This window comes from Pristiophorus japonicus, chromosome 1, assembly GCF_044704955.1.
Source record: "Pristiophorus japonicus isolate sPriJap1 chromosome 1, sPriJap1.hap1, whole genome shotgun sequence".
NCBI classification, from domain to species: domain Eukaryota; kingdom Metazoa; phylum Chordata; class Chondrichthyes; family Pristiophoridae; genus Pristiophorus; species Pristiophorus japonicus.
In genome coordinates, this window is record NC_091977.1 from 365,736,942 (window position 1) to 365,757,265 (window position 20,324).

Consider the following 20,324-nt stretch of genomic DNA (forward strand, 5'->3'; position numbering starts at 1 on the left):
GTCTCGCCATACTCCTTGATCCCCCTAGTAGTAAGGACTACATCTAACTCCTTTTTGAATATATTTAGTGAATTGGCCTCAACAACATTCTGTGGTAGAGAATTCCACAGGTTCACCACTCTCTGGGTGAAGAAGTCTCTCCTCATCTCGGTCCTAAATGGCTTACCCCTTATCCTTAGACTGTGACCCCTGGTTCCGGGCTTCCCCAACATTGGGAACATTCTTCCTGCATATAACCTGTCTAAACCCGTCAGAATTTGAAACGTTTCTATGAGATCCCCTCTCATTCTTCTGAACTCCAGTGAATACAAGCCCAGTTGATCCAGTCTTTCTTGATATCAGTCCCGCCATCCCGGGAATCAGTCTGGTGAACCTTCGCTGCATTCCCTCAATAGCAAGAATGCCATTCCTCAAGTTAGGGGATAAAACTGTACACAATACTCCAGGTGTGGCCTCACCAAGGCCCTGTACAACTGTAGTAACACCTCCCTGCCCCTGTACTCAAATCCCCTCACTATGAAAGCCAACATGCCATTTGCTTTCTTAATCGCCTGCTGTACCTGCATGCCAACCTTCAATGACTGATGTACCATGACACCCAGGTCTCGTTGCACCTCCCCTTTTCCTAATCTGTCACCATTCAGATAATAGTCTGTCTTTCTGTTTTTACCACCAAAGTGGATAACCTCACATTTATCCACATTATACTTCATCTGCCATGCATTTGCCCACTCACCTAACCTATCCAAGTCACTCTGCAGCCTCATAGCATCCTCCTTGCAGCTCACACTGCCACCCAACTTAGTGTCATCTGCAGATTTGGAGATACTACATTTAATCCCCTCTTCTAAATCATTAATGTACAATGAAAATAGCTGGAGCCCCAGCAGAGAACCTTGCGGTGCCCCACTAGTCACTGCCTGCCATTCTAAAAAGTACCCATTTACTCCTACTCTTTGCTTCCTGTCTTCCAACCAGTTCTCAATCCACGTCAGCACACTACCCCCAACCCCATGTGCTTTAACTTTGCACATTATTCTCTTGTGTGGGACCGTGTCGAAAGCCTTCTGAAATTCCAAATACACTACATCAACTGCTTCTCCCTTGTCCACTCTACTGGAAACATCCTCAAAAAATTCCAGAAGATTTGCCAATCATGATTTCCCTTTTACAAATCCATGCTGACTTGGACCTATCATGTCACCTCTTTCCAAATGCGCTGCTATGACATCCTTAATAATTGATTCCATCATTTTCCCCACTACCGATGCCAGGCTAACCGATCTATAATTCCCTGTTTTCTCTCTCCCTCCTTTTTTAAAAAGTGGGGTTACATTGGCTACCCTCCACTCCATAGGAACTGATCCAGAGTCTATGGAATGTTGGAAAATGACTGTAATGCATCCGCTATTTCCAAGGCCACCTCCTTAAGTACTCTGGGATGCAGTCCATCAGGCCCTGGGGATTTATCGGCCTTCAATCCCATCAATTTCCCCAACACAATTTCACGACTAATAAGGATTTCCCTCAGTTCCTCCTTCTTACTAGACCCTCCCTTGGGGGAATTCCCCAGCGGGGCACACGACGTGCACCTGCGAACCCAGTTTTCCAGGTCTGAGTCAATCCCCGGCCACCATACATGTGACCGGGCAATGGCCTTCATTAACACGATGCCAGGGTGTTCGCTGTGGAGTTCCCTGATGAACGCTTCCCTTCCTTTCTGGGGCATGACTACCCGGCTGCCCCATAGCAGACAGTCAGCTTGGATGGAGAGCTCATCCATCCATCTTTGAAACGGTCTGACCTCCTCGGGGCACGCAGTCTGTGCGGGCGCTCAATTCCCATTCAGAACACATTTCTTTATCATGGAGAAGAGGGGGTCTCTGTTGGTCCAGAGTTTGATCTGGCGGGCTGTGATTGGGGAGCCTGCGGTGTCAAAAGCCTCAACGGCCATGAACATCTCAGCGCTTTGCTCCGACGCCCCCTCGGTGGTGGCCAGTGGTAGCCTGCTGAGCATGTCAGCGCAATTATCGGGGCCTGGCCGGTGCTGTATGGTGTAGTCATATGCAGCCAGCATGAGGGCCCATTGCTGTATGCGAGCTGACGCATTGGCATTGACAGCCTTGCTGTCGGACAACAGGGCTGTTAACGTCTTGTGCTCCGTCTCTAGCTCGAACCGTCCACCGAAAAGGTACTGGTGAATCTTTTTCACACCGTAAACACAAGCGAGTGCTTCCTTTTCGACCATGCCATATCCGCACTCTGCCTGGGAGAGTGACTTGGAGGCATAAGCCACCGGTTGGAGTCGACGTCATCATTACCCTGCTGCAACACACACCCAACCCCGTAGGATGATGTATCGCACGTTAAAACCAGTTTTTTACAGGGGTCATACAAAGTCAACAGTTTGTTAGAACACAGCAGGTTCCTCGCCTTATTGAAAGCCCGTTCTTGACAGTCCCCCCAAAGCCATTCACACCCTTTACGGAGGAGCATGTGTAATGGCTCCAACAATGTGCTTAAGTTCAGCAGAAAGCTCCCGAAATAGTTCAAAAGTCCCAGAAATGATCGCAACTCCGACATGTTGCCGGGCCCGGGCGCCCGGCGGATCGCCTCCGTTTTTGATTCAGTGGGCCGGATCCCATCTGCGGCAATCCTCCTGCCCAAAAACTCGACTTCTAGGACCAAAAACACACACTTGGCCTTTTTCAGCCGCAAGCCTACCCAGTCCAGTCGGCGTAGCACCTCCTTCAGGTTGCGGAGGTGTTCCTTGGTGTCTCGACCCGTTATAAGAATGTCGTCTTGGAATACGATTGTTCCAGGAATGGATTTGAGCAATCTTTCCATGTTTCTCTGAAAGATAGCTCCCGTCGAACGAATGCCAAATGGACACCTGTTGTAGATAAATAATCCCTTGTGTGTCGTGATGGTAGTCAGAAGCTTGGATTCATCAGCCAGTTCCTGAGTCACGTAGGCCGAAGTGAGGTCCAGCTTCATGAACAGCTTGCCACCTGCCAGCGTGGCAAAAAGGTCCTCCACTCTCGGGAGCGGGTATTTGTCTTGCACCGACACTCGATTGATGGTGGCTTTGTAGTCACCACAAATCCTGACCGAGCCATTTGCTTTACGGACAGGAATGATGGGACTTGCCCCTTCGCTGAATTCAACGGGCGAAATTGTGCCCTCTCTGAGCAGCCTGTCTAATTCACTTTCAATTTTCTCACGCATCATATACGGCACCACTCTGGCTTTGTGGTGCACTGGTCTGGCGTCCGGATTGATGCGTATCACTACTTTAGTACCCTTGAACGTTCCGACACCGGGTTGAAACAGTGACCCGAATTTTTGTAGGACCTGTGAGCATGAACTTCGCTCCACAGTTGAAATGGCGTGCACATCCCCCAATTTCCAATTCATCTCAGCTAGCCAACTCCTCCCCAAGAGAGCGGGGCCATTTCCCGGGATGATGCAGAGTGGTAGCCGGTTCTGTGATCCATTATGTGTTACCACCAAGTTTGCACTGCCCAGCACTGGGATGATCTCTTTGGTGTACGTCCGTAGCTGCGTCTCAATGCATTCCAGTTTGGGCCTGCTAGCTCTGTGTGGCGATAGTCTCTCAAATTGTTGGGCGCTCATAAGTGACTGGCTCGCTCCCGCATCCAGCTCCATGTGCACCGGGGATGCCATTCAATAAAACTTTCATCATCATGGGTGGCGTTTTAGTGTATGAGCTGTGGACGTCAGCCACATGAACCCGCTGAACTTCAGCATCCATGGCTTTTGCCCAGGCACCATCCTGCATTGCAGACCCCTCGTCTGGTTCCTCTGTCTCGCAGATTAGCCTCGCTACTGCCTTTTTGCACATCCTGGCCAAGTGTCCACTGACGTTACAAATCTTACAGGTATATTGCTGAAAGCTGCAGCTTTTCGCAGTATGTCTACCCCCGCACCTCCTGAGATGGTTGTTAACAAAGGGACTATTACCAGGCATTCCTCTCTGATTGCCCATTTGGTTGTTTCTAAGCACTCTGATGGTGGGTGTTAATGGTCCCATCGCGGGACGCATTGTTCCTCATGATGACGTGAATTGCCGATCTCCTTTCCATTGTCCCTGTTGTACGCCCACCCTAGAGCTTGTTGCTGCCTGGGCGGTTTCGAAATGCCCGTGCCTGCCTGCGGGGTACTGAGCCACGTTCACCATGTTAACTCCCTGGTCCATCGTCACTTTAGGACCAGGGCTGCGCGCGTAAATTAGCTTGGTCTCCTCTTCCACTGCCATGAAGGTTTGAGCTATCAACGCCGCCCCTTCTTCAGTCAAGTCCTTGGTCTTTATGAGCTTCCTGAAAATCCCGGCATGATTAATGCCCTCAATGAAGAAATCCCTTAACATCTCCCCCCTGCAGGCATCTGTAAACTTACAGAGACTGGCCAAGCGGCGCAGGTCCGCAACGAAGTCCGAGATGTTTTGTCCCTCCCGACGCCGGTGTGTGTAGAACTGGTGCTGGGCCATGTGTATGCTACTCACCAGCTTGAGATGCTCACTGATCAGCTGGCTGAGCTCTTCAAAGGACTTGTCCGCTGGCTTTTAGGGTGTGAGCAGGTCTTTCATCAGCGCATACATCTGTGATCCGCAGCTGGTCAGTAGATGCGCCTTCCGCTTGTCAGCCGCTGTCGCTCCCAGCCAGTCCTTCGTGACAAAGCTCTGCTGGAGTCTTTCCACGAAGTCGTCCCAGTCCTCACCCACACAGTAACGTTCCTCTGTGCCACCGGTGGCCACTCTCGTGGTTCGGTGATTCCCATTTCTCGTCACCAAATGTGGTGTCCCTGCACCTTACTCCAAATTCACACGAGGCATGTATTGCAGACACAGTCACTCTGTGACCTTAACCTTTATTCCCAGGACCAAAGAGTGCTGACCCAGCCGAGGAGGGTCTCCCACAAATTCACCCCTTGTGGTCAGGGTGTGCATTTCTAGGGTATAAGTACAGTGTACAGGAGTTACATGAAGGTTACAGTTACATGAAGATTACCATTGCATGATGGTTACATACATGACAATATCAGTATTACAGTTAACGATACTTAACCGAACCTCCAGGAATACATATTGCATTTTGGATACATTTCCAGAACATTTGACTAAACTATTAAAGAATATCGAGCTGTCACACAAACATTATTACATGTTATACCAAAAGAACCAAAACGTAATAGAGAAAATCGAGGAAATGATTGCCGCTCCATGGTGGGATGTGGGACTCAATATTGAGATCCCCTTGGGTTCGAATCGTATCACACTTGTTAGTAATTGTACATTAAGTAATAGTGTTGAATCTATTCATCTTGTTCTGTAAATTAATCAAAAGATGAGGGAAGGGAATATGGAAGGGTTATTTAAATGAACCAAGGCCAAAGTGTTTGTAAAAGTATAAACTGAAGTAAGATGGATTTAGGTCAAACATTGTTTTTGTTGTTAAAAAGTATGTAATGTGGAGATTTGACTGAAGACTGCAATACACCCAAAAAGGCTCAGGAATAATAATAAGAAGCCACCTCGAGTAACGTCTCTGCGTTTATAACGAGACATTAAAGTGGGAAGTGTAAGAGTTTACACGTTTCATGATCAGGGCACAGTAAGATGCCACAGACTGAAAGAGTTTAAAAGAAAACCTTTGGGACTGTTGGGCTGGAAAAAGGGTGCCAGCCCGAGGCAGGTGGTGATTTATAACTGATTAATGCGATTTCCGTGGGCGGGAGCGAGTCCCGATTAACATCGAGACAAAGGGTTTTGGTATAATAAGGCAGGGAAGCCCATGGACTAATTGGCTGGAGGGGAAAACCAGTTCCCCATGGAGACTACAAGTCCGCGAAAACCCAGGACCGCAAAGGATCCTATAAGACTTGAATTTTGGATAGCGAGGCATAAAAGATAAGGAGTTATCTTTTGCCCTGCTGATTCCATGCACTGTTTAACAGTGAAAGCAACAGATAATGAGTTACAAATTGTGGCCATCCAAACCCATCATTACAGCCATTGTACTCATCCAAACGCATTAACTGGAAACAGCCCAGCATGAGATTTGCATAATCGAATGAATAGATATTAAGGAGCTAACAGAAGCAAGAAGGCAGGCAAGCACAGAAGGCATGGAGCTAACAAGAAGCAAGCTTGAAGAGGAGCCAGAACCCACCATCTTCCGTAGCTCCATAGGCCTACAGTCAACAGCAGCAGCAACTAGCTGGATGGGTGATTGTATGTCTTCAATCAATCTCTAAGATGTCTTGGTCTGTAATTTTTAGTTGCTTTTTGTGTACTAAACTAACAGTTGGGTTTAAGCCTAAACTTTGTGTTACGTGGAGTCCTTCCTATAATTCCCAAGGTCTATGAATCGAAGTAGAGTGGAAAGCGAACATCCTACACCCCAACATGAGCGGCATAACACCAGATCCTTCTGCCGCTGCTATTCAGCACTTCCAAAGCTGGCTTCTTGCCCTCAACTAATTTCCGAATAACTCCAAGCAGTAAGCTGCAGTCCAAAACTGCGATTGAAAGAATCTTTCCTTTGAGGGCCAACTGCAGCTGGCTGGCCAATTTGTCACCTTGACAGTCAACCAGCAAGGAGGCCTCACTACCATAACATGTTGTTTTTTCAAATGAATCCATTCTGATGAGGAGTGGAGCAGAATTCAGAATATTCATCTCAGCTAATTCTGATTATGATTAAAGAAAACAAATAACTACTTCAAACAATGGTCTTTGCTGCATCACAGAGCAACTGTGATTAATTCTCTCAGATTGTCAGTTTCAATATCACATGTGATTAATATTTCAGTTGTTTAAAATTTAAAAGTCCAATTAACTGAAGTACAATGAAATAATCAAATCAAATAAGTTACAAAAAATGATTATTTCCTCACTGTTATACTCCTTACATAAGTGAACATTTTTTTTTCAGCGGTGTAACAAATCCATGATAATTTCAGATCTTAAATTAACTTTAGATAATTGAAAACTAAGACCGCAGGACATCAATTTAAGTTTGCAAAAAATTATATCCTGAAGAATGTCTTTCCTCAAATGTCTTTTCTCTTTGCGGCCTTCCTCACTTCAGATCGCAGGGTCTGTGCCACGATGTTGCAGCCTGGCACTCCACTTGTGTGCAGGGCTGCTGCCACGGCACCCCGCTCCAGGGGGCATTAGTGGTGGCCCCTTCTACCTCCTGCAGAGTTGGCAGTTTGGCCCTCCCGTTTAATGGAAGGGGAGAGCCCTGTCTTCCCACCAGTGCTACATGCCCCTCCACGCAACGTTGAAAAGTTTGCATTGGTAAGCACCCCGGTCCCGCCCCGAGAGGAAGTGGAGCGCGAGATTTAGCGCTTTACTTCCTTTCGGGGCAGTATGAAAATTTGCCCCGCTCTTCTATAACTCTATTTATTCTCTTGCTTTTAATGTCCTCCTTTACTTTACTCTTTCCTGTGCTATCTTTTCCTGTTTTGTTTATATTAAGGCTGGTTACATTTCTCATAGATCCCTCTCCCCATCTTATTAGTTTAAAGCCTTTGTCACTTCCCTAATTACCCTTTCTGCTAGGACATGGGTCCCATCCAAGTTCACGTTGAGCCTGTCCCATCAGTACAGCTCCTTCCTATCCCAGAACTGGTGCCAGTATCCCATGAATAGGAACTCCTCGTTCTGTCTACTTCTATGCCAATTTGCACGTGGCTCGGGCAGTAATCCAGCGACTTGAGCGCATAAATCTAGGCTGACGCTCCAGTGCAGTGCTGAGGTCGTGCTACACTGTTGGAGGTGCTGTCTTTCAGATGAGATGATAAAGCGAGGCCTTGTCTGCTCACTCAGGTGGATGTAAAACATCCCATGGCACTATTTCAAAGAAGAGCAGGGGAGTTATCCCCGGTGTCCTGGCCAATATTTATCCCTCAATCTACATAACAAAAACAGATTATCTGGTCATGATTACATTGCTTTTGTGGGAGCTTCCAATGCGCAAATTGTTTCCCACATTACAACAATGACTATACTCCATTAGCTGTAAAGTGCTTTGAGACGTCTGGTGGTCGTGAAAGGCGCTATATAAATGTCTTTCTTTTCTTTTTCTCAAAGAGAGATGAATGTTTGAAATAACCTGCCAGGCAGGGAAATTGAGACAAAAACATCAGGGATGTTCAAAATACAATTACATGTTAAAATGGGGGAGCTAGTTGGCTGAATCTTAACTCCAAATAAAGGATGGGTTGGAGTCGTGTCAGAGGTTAAAATGCAAAAGATCTGGGCACCTTGAACCCGCCCACTTCCAGTTTTTACGGAGGTAGGATGAGGGTCGGGCGACTAATCCGCTCGTGGGAAGTGAGTTAGAAACATAAAAACATAGAAATTTACAGTGCAGAAAGAGGTCATTTCGGTCCATCGTGTCCGCACTCGCCAACAAAGAGCCGCTTGGCCCTCGGTCAGCAGCCCTGAAGATTACATATAAACCTATGAACAATGAACAATGGCGGAAAGGTAAAGAGCACCCAGCCCAACCAGTCCGCCCCACACAACTGTGACACCCCTTACACTGAAACATTCTACACTCCATCCCAACCGGAGCCATGTAATCTCCTGGGAGAGGCAAAAACCAGGCCAATTTAGGGAAAAAAATCTGGGAACATTCCTCTCCGGCCCATCCAGGTGATCGAAACTAGTCTAGGAGATCACCTGGTCGTATTTGATTCCCTGCAGTACTTACCATTATATCTATGCCGGCCAACAAGAGGTTATCCAGTATAATCCAAATTACTAGCCCTAGGTCCAGAACACTGCAGGTTACGGCACTTTAAGTGCCCATCCAGCCATCTCTTAAAAGTGGTGAGGGTTTCTGCATCAACCACTCTTCTAGGTAGTGAGTTCTAGATCCCCACAACTCTCTGCGTAAAGAAGCTCCTTGTCATGTATTCAACTATCATTGTAACCCATGTATAAGCTGACCTGAGTTGTACACCTTGAGAACATTGACCACAAGGGGCGAACTTGTGGGAGACACTCCTAACCTGGACTCTCAGGTATAAAAGGGGAAGCTTCACACACCTTCATCACTTGAGGTCTCGGTAATAAAGGTAACTGGTCACAGAGTGACCTTCTCTCAAGTATGGGCCTCATGTGCATTTATACTGTATAGTAAGGACATATCATTGGCGATGAGAAACTGGGATTTAAGCCATGCGAGCATGGCCACGAGCATCACAGAAGAGAGTTACTGTGTTGGTGATGATTGGGACAACTTTATTAAGAGACGACAGCAAAGTTTTGTCACTAAGGAATGGTTGGGACAGAATTCGGCCGACAAAGGCAGGGCTCATCTCCTGACGGTTTGTGGATCCAGAACGTACTCCCTGATGAAGGACCTTCTAGCGCCAGAGAAGCCGGCGGACAAGACATTCGAAGAGCTCAATAAATTGATTGGGGAACACTTTAAACCGGCGAGCAGCATGCACATGGCGAGGCACCAGTTTTACACGCACCGGCGGTGAGAAGAGCAAAGCGTTCCAAACTTCGTGCCAGATCTCCGGCGACTGGCGAGCCTATGTAAGTTCCCAGATGCATGCAGAGCGGAGATAATGCGAGACTTTTTTATTGAGGGCATCAGGCATGCAGGGGTTTTCAGGAAACTGATTGAGACCAAAGACTTGACCTTGGAAGCGGTGGCTCTGATAGCCCAGACATTTATCTCAGGGGAGGAAGAGACCAGAATGATGTATGACAAAAATCTTGGCTCAAATGCGGTAAACGACCAGGGAGTCAACATTGTTAATGCAGCACACAGTTCTCTAGGCAGACGAGGGCAATTGGACATGCCCCAACATGTAGTCAAACCCAAAGGGGGAATTCAACAGATACAATGGCTAGCTGAATGGCGATTCATGCCATCGCAATGGAGAATGCGGCCAGTAATGGGGCCATCAACACCTGTTAATGATGCGCTTAAGGACAGTTACAGAGACAATCAGAGACGATCGACTGGTAATGGACCTTCTGTTTCAAACAACGGGGCCTCCAGCTCATGTTGGAGATGTGGAGGCAAAAACCCAGCCAGAGCTTGCAGGTATCAGCAATATACCTGCAGAAACTGCAACGTCAGCAGTCACTTGGCGCGGTATGTGCAAGAAGCCTGCAGCCAGGTTGATGTATGTGGAGGATGGGCCCGATGTAAGCCCTACGAGGCCAAATGAATACTGGGGAAAATCGCTGGAAGCTGAAGTTCAGCGAGTTCATGTGGAGCAGTTCATATACCAGGACACCACCGATAATGATGAAAGTTCTCCTCAATGACATCCCAGTATTAATGGAGCTTGACACGGGGGCGAGCCAGTCCCTGATGAGTATCAAACAGTTTGAAAGTTTGTGGATGTCCAAGGCCAGGAGGCCAAAATTATTGCCGATTGACGCACAGCTATGGACAGTTCATGGCACCGTGGCTGGCTCTGTTGCACAGGAGGGCAGGAAAAAGAGGGGAAAGCGATAGTGATAGGAGATTCAATTGTAAAGGGAATAGATAGGCATTTCTGCGGCCGCAACCGAGACTCCAGGATGGTATGTTGTCTCCCTGGTGCAAGGGTCAAGGATGTCTCGGACCGGGTGCAGGACATTCTGAAAAGGAAGGGAGATCAGCCAGTTGTCGTGGTGCACATTGGTACCAACGACATAGGTAAAAAAAGGGATGAGGTCCTACGAAACGAATTTAAGGAGCTAGGAGCTAAATTAAAAAGTAGGACCTCAAAAGTAGGAATCTCGGGATTGCTACCAGTGCCACGTGATAGTCATAGTAGGAATCGCAGGATAGCGCAGATGAATACATGGCTTGAGCAGTGGTGCAACAGGGAGGGATTCAAATTCCTGTGGCATTGGAACCGGTTCTGGGGGAGGTGGGACCAGTACAAACCGGACGGTCTGCACCTGGGCAGGACCGGAACCAATGTCCTAGGGGGAGTGTTTGCTAGTGCTGTTGGGGAGGATTTAAACTAATGTGGCAGGGGGATGGGAACCAATGCAGGGAGACAGAGGGAAACAAAAAGGAGGCAAAAGCAAAAGACAGAAAGGAGATGAGGAAAAGTGGAGGGCAGAGAAACCCAAGGCAAAGAACAAAAAGGGCCACTGTACAGCAAAATTCTAAAAGGACAAAGGGTGTTAAAAAAGCAAGCCTGAAGGCTTTGTCTTAATGCAAGGAGTATCCACAATAAGGTGGATGAATTAACTGTGCAAATAGATGTTAAAAAATATGATGCGATTGGGATTACAGAGACGTGGCTCCAGGATGATCAGGGCTGGGAACTCAACATCCAGGGGTATTCAACATTCAGGAAAGATAGAATAAAAGAAAAAGGAGGTGGGGTAGCATTGCTGGTTAAGGAGCAAATTAAGGCAATAGTTCGGAAGGACATTAGCTTGGATGATGTGGAATCTATATGGGTAGAGCTGCAGAATACCAAAGGGCAAAAAACGTTAGTGGGAGTTGTGTACAGACCTCCAAACAGTAGTAGTGATGTTGGGGAGGGCATCAAACATGAAATTAGGGGTGCGTGCAATAAAGGTGCAGCAGTTAGAATGGGTGACTTTAATATGCACATAGATTGGGTTAACCAAACTGGAAGCAATACGGTGGAGGAGGATTTCCTGGAGTGCATAAGGGATGGTTTTTTAGACCAATATGTTGAGGAACCAACTAGGGGGGAGGCCATCTTAGACTGTAATGTGTTGTGTAATGAGAGAGGATTAATTAGCAATCTCGTTGTGCGAGACCCCTTGGGGAAGAGTGACCATAATATGGTTCAATTCTGCATTAGGATGGAGAATGAAACAGTTAATTCAGAGACCATGGTCCAGAACTTAAAGAAGGGTAACTTTGAAGGTATGAGGCGTGAATTAGCTAGGATAGATTGACAAATGATACTGAAGGAGTTGACTGTGAATGGGCAATGGCAGACATTTAGAGACCGCATGGATGAACTAAAACAATTGTACATTCCTGTCTGGCGTAAAAATAAAAAAGGGAAGGTGGCTCAACCGTGGCTATCAAGGGAAATCAGTGATAGTATTATAGCCAAGGAAGTGGCATACAAATTGGCCAGAAATAGCAGCGAACCCGGGGACTGGGAGAAATTTAGAACTCAGCAGAGGAGGACAAAGGGTTTGATTAGGGCAGGGAAAATGGAGTACGAGAAGAAGCTTGCAGGGAACATTAAGACGGATTGCAAAAGTTTCTGTAGATATGTAAAGAGAAAAAGGTTAGTAAAGACAAACATAGGTCCCCTGCAATCAGAATCAGGGGAAGTCATAATGGGGAACAAAGAAATGGCGGACCAATTGAACAAGTACTTTGGTTCGGTATTCACTGAGGAGGAGACAAACAACCTTCCGGATATAAAAGGGGTCGGAGGGTCTAGTAAGGAGGAGGAACTGAGGGAAATCCTTATTAGTCGGGAAATTGTGTTGGGGAAATTGATGGGATTGAAGGCCGATAAATCCCCAGGGCCTGATGGACTGCATCCCAGAGTACTTAAGGAGGTGGCCTTGGAAATAGTGGATGCATTGACAGTCATTTTCCAACATTCCATTGACTCTGGATCAGTTCCTATGGAGTGGAGGGTAGCCAATGTAACCCCACTTTTTAAAAAAGGAGGGAGAGAGATAACAGGGAATTAGGGCAGGGAAAATGGAGTACGAGAAGAAGCTTGCAGGGAACATTAAGACGGACAGCCTGACATCGGTAGTGGGTAAAATGATGGAATCAATTATTAAGGATGTCATAGCAGTGCATTTGGAAAGCGGTGATATGATAGGTCCAAGTCAACATGGATTTGTGAAAGGGAAATCATGCTTGACAAATCTTCTGGAATTTTTTGAGGATGTTTCCAGTAAAGTGGACAAGGGAGAACCAGTTGATGTGGTATATTTGGACTTTCAGAAGGCTTTCGACAAGGTCCCACACAAGACATTAATGTGCAAAGTTAAAGCACATGGGATTGGGGGTAGTGTGCTGACATGGATTGAGAACTGGTTGTCAGACAGGAAGCAAAGAGTAGGAGTAAATGGGGACTTTTCAGAATGGCAGGCAGTGACTAGTGGGGTACCGCAAGGTTCTGTGCTGGGGCCCCAGCTGTTTACACTGTATATTAATGATTTAGACGAGGGGATTAAATGTAGTATCTCCAAATTTGCGGATGACACTAAGTTGGGTGGCAGTGTGAGCTGCGAGGAGGATGCTATGAGGCTGCAGAGCGACTTGGATAGGTTAGGTGAGTGGGCAAATGCATGGCAGATGAAGTATAATGTGGATAAATGTGAGGTTATCCACTTTGGTGGTAAAAACAGAGAGACAGACTATTATCTGAATGGTGACAGATTAGGAAAAGGGGAGGTGCAACGAGACCTTGGTGTCATGGTACATCAGTCATTGAAGGTTGGCATGCAGGTACAGCAGGCGGTTAAGAAAGCAAATGGCATGTTGGCCTTCATAGCGAGGGGATTTGAGTACAGGGGCAGGGAGGTGTTGCTACAGTTGTACAGGGCCTTGGTGAGGCCACACCTGGAGTATTGTGTACAGTTTTGGTCTCCTAACCTGAGGAAGGACATTCTTGCTATTGAGGGAGTGCAGCGAAGGTTCACCAGACTGATTTCCGGGATAGCGGGACTGACCTATCAAGAAAGACTGGATCAACTGGGCTTGTATTCACTGGAGTTCAGAAGAATGAGAGGGGATCTCATAGAAACGTTTAAAATTCTGACGGGGTTAGACAGGTTAGATGCAGGAAGAATGTTCCCAATGTTGGGGAAGTCCAGAACCAGGGGACACAGTCTAAGGATAAGGGGTAAGCCATTTAAGACCGAGATGAGGAGGAATTTCTTCACCCAGAGAGTGGTGAACCTGTGTAATTCTCTACCACAGAAAGTTGTTGAGGCCAATTCACTAAATATATTCAAAAAGGAGTTAGATGGAGTCCTTACTACTAGGGGAATCAAGGGGTATGGTGAGAAAGCAGGAATGGGGTCCTGAAGTTGCATGTTCAGCCATGAACTCATTGAATGGCGGTGCAGGCTAGAAGGGCCGAATGGCCTACTCCTGCACCTATTTTCTATGTTTCTATGTTTCTGTGTTTCTATATACAAAGGAGATCATTCCGGTGCTGGCCAGCGCCACAGTAGTCTTGACCGACAAAGATTCGGAGAACAGGTTGCCACTCTGGATTGTCCCGGGGGACGGTCCCGCACTACTGGGGAGGAGTTGGCTTGCTGTCATGAACTGGAAATGGGGCGATGTCAATGCAATTTCTTCTGTGGAGCGAGTATCATGCTCACAGGTTCTGGACAAATTTGACTCGTTATTTCAACCCGGCATTGGCACTTTCATGTCGGCCAAGGTAGTGATTCACATAAACCCGGATGCCAGGCCAGCACACCACAAGGCCAGAGCAGTGCCTTACGTGTTGCGGGAAAAGATAGAATGCGAATTGGAACACCTGCTGAGGGAAGGCATCATCTCGCCAGTCGAATTCAGTGACTGGGCGAGTCCGATCATGCCGGTGCTCAAGGCGGATGTGTCGGTCAGGATATGTGCCGATTACAAGGCCACCATCAATCGGGTGTCACTCCAAGACCAGTACCCACTCCCGAGAGTGGAGGACCTCTTTGTGACACTATCCGGTGGCAAACTTTTTTCAAAATTGGACCTGACCTCAGCTTACATGACCCAGGAGCTGGCGAGTGAGTCAAAGAAGCTGACCACCATCACGACACATAAGGGGTTGTTTGAGTATAACAGATGTCCGTTGGGATTCATTCGGCCGTCGCGATCTTTCAGCGAACTATGGAAAGCTTCCTCAAGTCGATTCCAAGGACGGTGGTTTTTCAAGATATCATCCTCATCACGGGTCGCGATACTGAAGAACATATCCACAACCTGGAGGAGGTGCTACGCAGACTGGACCGGGTAGGGCTGCGACTGAAAAAGGCGAAGTGTGTCTTCTTAGCTCCAGAGGTAGAATTCCTGAGGAGGAGGGTAACAGCAGACGGGATCAGACCTACTGCATCCAAAACAGAAGTGATCCAGAGAGCACCCAGACCCCATAACACGACGGAGCTGCGTACGTTCCTGGGGCTCCTGAACTATTTTGGTAACTTTCTTCCCAAATTGAGTACGCTGTTAGAGCCACTACACGTGCTCCTATGCAAAGGTCATGATTGAGTCTGGGGGGACTGCCAGGAAAGGGCTTTTGATATAGCAAGCAATTTGTTATGCTCCAACAAACTGTTAACGTTATATGACCCGTGTAAGAAACTTGTTTTAACGTGTGATGCGTCGTCCTATGGGGTCGGGTGTGTGTTGCAGCATGTGAATGCCAATGGTCAGTTACAGCCGGTAGCTTATGCCTCCAGAAGACTGTCCCAGGCAGAAAGGGCTACGGGATGGTAGAAAAGGAAGCGCTAGCATGTGTATATGCAGTAAAGAAAATGCACCAGTACCTGTTTGGCAGGAAATTTGAGCTGGAGACAGATCACAAACCCCTTTTGGCCGACAACAAGACCATAAATGTGAATGCATCGGCCCGCATACAGAGGTGGGCACTTACGTTAGCCGCTGATGACTACACAATTCGGCACAGACCGGGCACTGAAAACTGCGCCGATGCACTCAGCAGGCTCCCACTAGCCACCACTGAGGGGACAACTGAGCATGATGCTGAGATGGTTATGGCTGTTGAAGCTTTCGAAAGCGAAGGCTCACCTGTGACAGCCCGTCAGATTAAAGTCTGGACAAATAAAGACCCTGCTACTGTCTTTAGTTAAAAAATGTGTCCTGAATGGGGACTGGGCAGCCACGTACGGGGCATGCCCTGAGAAATTTAAATTGTTTCATAGGCGCAAGGATGAACTCTCGATTCAAGCCGATTGCCTCCTGTGAGGAAACCAAGTAGTCATGCCCCAGATGGGCAGAGAGGTGTTTATCAGAGAACTTCAAAATGAGCACCCAGGCATTGACATGATGAAGGCAATTGCCAGGTCACACATTTGGTGGCCAGGTATAGATGCAGACCTGGAACTTTGTGTTCGCAGGTGAAACACGTGTGGGCAACTGGGCAATGCACCCAGGGAAGCCCCCCTTAGCTCCTGGTCCTGGCCCACCAAGCCATGGTCATGCATCCATGTGGACTACGCAGGTCCTTTCATGGGAAAAATGATTTTGGTTGTAGTCGACACCTACTCCAAATGGATTAAGTGTACCATTTTAAATTCTAGCACATCCTCTGCCACGGTAGAATGTCTACAGGCAATGTTCGCCGCCCATGGTCTACCGGATGTCTTGATCAGCGACAATGGCCCGTGCTTCACAAGCACTGAATTCCAAGACTTCATGGCAGGCAATGGAATCAACCACGTCAGAACAGCACCGTTCAAACTGGCATCAAACGGCCAGGCAGAATGAGCAGTGCAGATAATCAAACAGGGGATGCTCAGAATCCAAGGGGGTTCCCTACAAAGCTGCTATCACACTTCCTGTTGGCCATTGGATCCTGACCACACTCGCTCACAGGGGTTCCACCCGTAAAGCTGCTAATGAAAAGGATGCTCAAAACCAGGTTATCCCTTATGCACCCTACACCCTACTATGAAAGAAATTGTTGAGAGCAGGCATCAATCACAATGTGACTACCATGACAGGAATGTGAGGGCGCGATGTATTGATGTCAATGACCTGTTTTTGTCCTTAATTACACTGCAGGGCCCAAATGGCTTGCAGGCACTGTGATTGCCAAAGAGGGGTATAGGGTTTTGGTAGTTAAACTTACCAATGGACAAATCTGCCGCAAACACATGGATCAAACTAAAAGGAGGTTCAGCAACCCCATCCAAGAAGCAGAGGAAGAACACGACATAGAAGTTACTCCACCACAGGTGACTGAACACCGGAACCAAGTGAAGGAGAGCCAGTCACTGTGGGCAGTCCAGGCAGGCCTGAGGCACCACAAACAGCAGACACTCAGGCCAGTGCCCAACAACCGGAGCCCCAACTCAGGAGATCTACAAGGGAGCGTAAACCACCAGAGAGACTTAACCTGTGATCCCAGTAAGACTTTGGAAGGGAGGTGATGTCATGTATTCAACTCTCATTGTAACCCATGTATAAGCTGACCTAACTTGTACACCTTGAGCACATTGACCACAAGGGGTGAACTTGTGTCTTCAAGACACTCTTAACCTGGATTCTCAGGTTTAAAAGGGGAAGCTCCACCCACCTTCATCACTTCAGGTCTCAGTAATAAAGGTAATTGAGTGACCTTCTCGCAAGTATAGTAAGGACATATTACCCCGCCCCCCAAAATCCCCTCTAAACCTTCCACCAACCTCCTTAAAACTGTGCCCCCTCATAACAAACCCCTCCACCAATGGAAATAGGCACTTAATACCCACTATGTCCAGGCCCCTCAATATTTTGTACACCTCAATGATGTCCTCTCTCAACCTCCTCTGTTCTAACGAGAGCAAATCCAGCCTATCCAATCTGTCCTCATAATTAAGATTCTCGATTCCAGGCAGCATTTTAGTAAATCTTCTCTGCACCCTCTCTAGTGCAATTACGTCCTTCATATAATACGGCGACCAGAACTGCACGCAGTACTCCAGCTGTGGCCTAACCAAAGTATTATACGATTCAAGCATAACCTTCCTGCTCTTATATTCTATGCCTTGGCCAATAAAGGCAATCATTCCGTATGCCTTCTTAACCACCTTATTCACCTGGCCTGCTACTTTCAGGGATCTGTGGACAAGCACTCCAAGGTCCCTTTGTTCATCTACACCATTAAGTGGCCTACCGCTTAATGTGTATACCCTTTCCTTATTAGCCCTCCCAAAGTGCATCAACTCACACTTCTCTGAATTAAATTCCATTTGCCACTGATCTGCCCACCTGACCAATAGATTGCTATCCTCCTGTAGCCCATGACTTTCCTCTTCGTTATGAGTTGTTCATTTAAATATTATAACGTGACTGTCTGCCTTCATTCTAACAGTTTTTCTATTTTTAACCACAGGCAGCTGGATTTCCAGAGCCTCAGGAAACTCGGCAGCAGAAAGCAGGCAAGATGGGCTGAATCCATTATCTTTACAGGACTGTTTGTGGGCCAGGAGGAGCAGCAGTGTTTCCTCTGGGCCCAACAAGCTATATCTAAAACTGCTTCTCCCATGCCCTTAAATTTCTCTGGTCCCCCCCATAATCTGACCATCTCTTGGTCTCCATCTGCCCCCCGACCACCATCAGATCCCTTAAGCACTATCTGCCCACCTCCGGCCACCATTGGAACTACACTCTACAATTGGGCCCAGCTCCCAGATCACTATTGGAACCATCCCCACCCCAGAAATTAGGACCCCCAGACCACCATCGGAGATTCTACTCCTAACCCCCACAATTGGGTGCCACAGACCACCATCGCCCAGCAAGGTTCCAAACCAATTAAAAGAAAGTGGGTCTGATGACGCATTGAGCTGCAATGTCCTTACACACTACTGTAAATTCACAAGAGGCACATTCTGCAGGCAAAGTCACTCTGTGACCCGAACCTTTAATAACAGGACCAAGAAGTGATGACCCTGCGTGGGACCTCCCTTTATATACCTGGATGACCAGGTGAGGAGTGTCTCCCACAAGTTCACCCCCTGTGGTCAAGGTGTGCATTTCTTAGGTGCATACAGTATGCAGTGTTGTTACATGAAGGTTACAGTTACATGAAGGTTACATACATGACATCACCTCCCCCCCAACGTCTTATGGGGTCAAAGATTAAGTCTTTTAGGTGGTCGACGCTCTCTCGTGGAGCGCCATAGTTGAGGCTCTGGTTGTTGAGCCTTGGCATGCGTCTCTGTCATATGTGGCGATTCCAGCTTGTCCGGGCTGGCCACAGGGACTGTGCATGCTGCTGAAAGTTCTTGTTGCTCGTTCTCTGGCGGTGGTGTGGGCAACATCTCATGATCTTCCTCAGGATCCTCAGTGTCTATGCTGAACCTTTTTTTTACTTGGTCCAGATGCTTGCGGCATTTCTGTCCATTGTTAAGTTTGACCACTATGACCCTATTCCCCTCTTTGCCAATTACAGGACCCTCAAGCCACTTGGGCCCCAAAGCGTGATAAAGAACAAATACAGGGTCATTGATTTCTATACATCTCCCCTTTGAGTTACGGTCATGGCACTCATTTTGGGACTGGCGCTTGCCCTCAACAATGTCTGACATTGAATGAGGGACAGCCGAGTTTTAAGTGTACGTTTCATGAGTACTTCCACGGGCGGGACTCCTGTGAGTGAATACGGTCGGGACCTATCGGCCAGCAGGAGGCGCAATAGGCGGCATTGAAGGGAGGGTCCTTGAATCCGGACCATGCCCTGTTTTATGACTTAGACCACACGTTCCGCCTGGCCATTGGAAGCCGGCTTGAATGGTGCTGTCCTGACATGTTTGATGCCATTACCCGACATGAACTCCCGGAATTCATAGCTCGTGAAACATGGGCCGTTGTCACTAACCAGGATGTCCGGCAGGCCGTGGGTCGCAAAGATCGCACGCAGACTCTCCACAGTGGTGGATGTTGTGCACGAGTTCAATATGATGCACTCGATCCATTTCGAGTACGCATCAACGACAAGGAGGAACATTTTTCCCATGAATGGGCCCGTATAGTCTACGTGAATACGTGACGGGCCATGGGCTGAGTGGGGCCTCCCTGGGGGCATTACCCAGCTGGGCACACGTCGTGCACCTGCGAACACAGTGTTCCAAGTCTGAGTCAATTCCCGGTCACCATACATGTGACCGGGCAATGGCCTTCATTAGCACGATGCCTGGGTGCTCGCTGTGGAGTTCCCTGATGAATGCTTCCCTTCCCTTCTGGGGCATGATTACCAGGCTGCCCCATAGCAGGCAGTCGGCTTGGATGGAGGGCTCATCCATCCATCTGTGAAACGGTCTGACCTCCTCGGGGCATGCTCCGTGTGTGGGCGCCCAATTCCCAGTCAGGACTCATTTCTTAATCAAGGATAGGAGGAGATCTCTGTTGGTCCAGATTTTGATCTGGCGGGCTGTGATGGGGGAGCCTGCACTGTCAAAGGCATCAACAGCCATGACCATCTCAGTGCTTTGCTCCACTGCCCCCTCAGTGGTGGCCAGTGGAAGCCTGCTGAGCGCGTCAGCGCAATTTTCGGTGCCTGGCCGGTGCCGTATGGCGTAGTCATACGCAGCCAGCGTGAGAGCCCATCGCTGTATGCGAGCTGACGCATTAGCA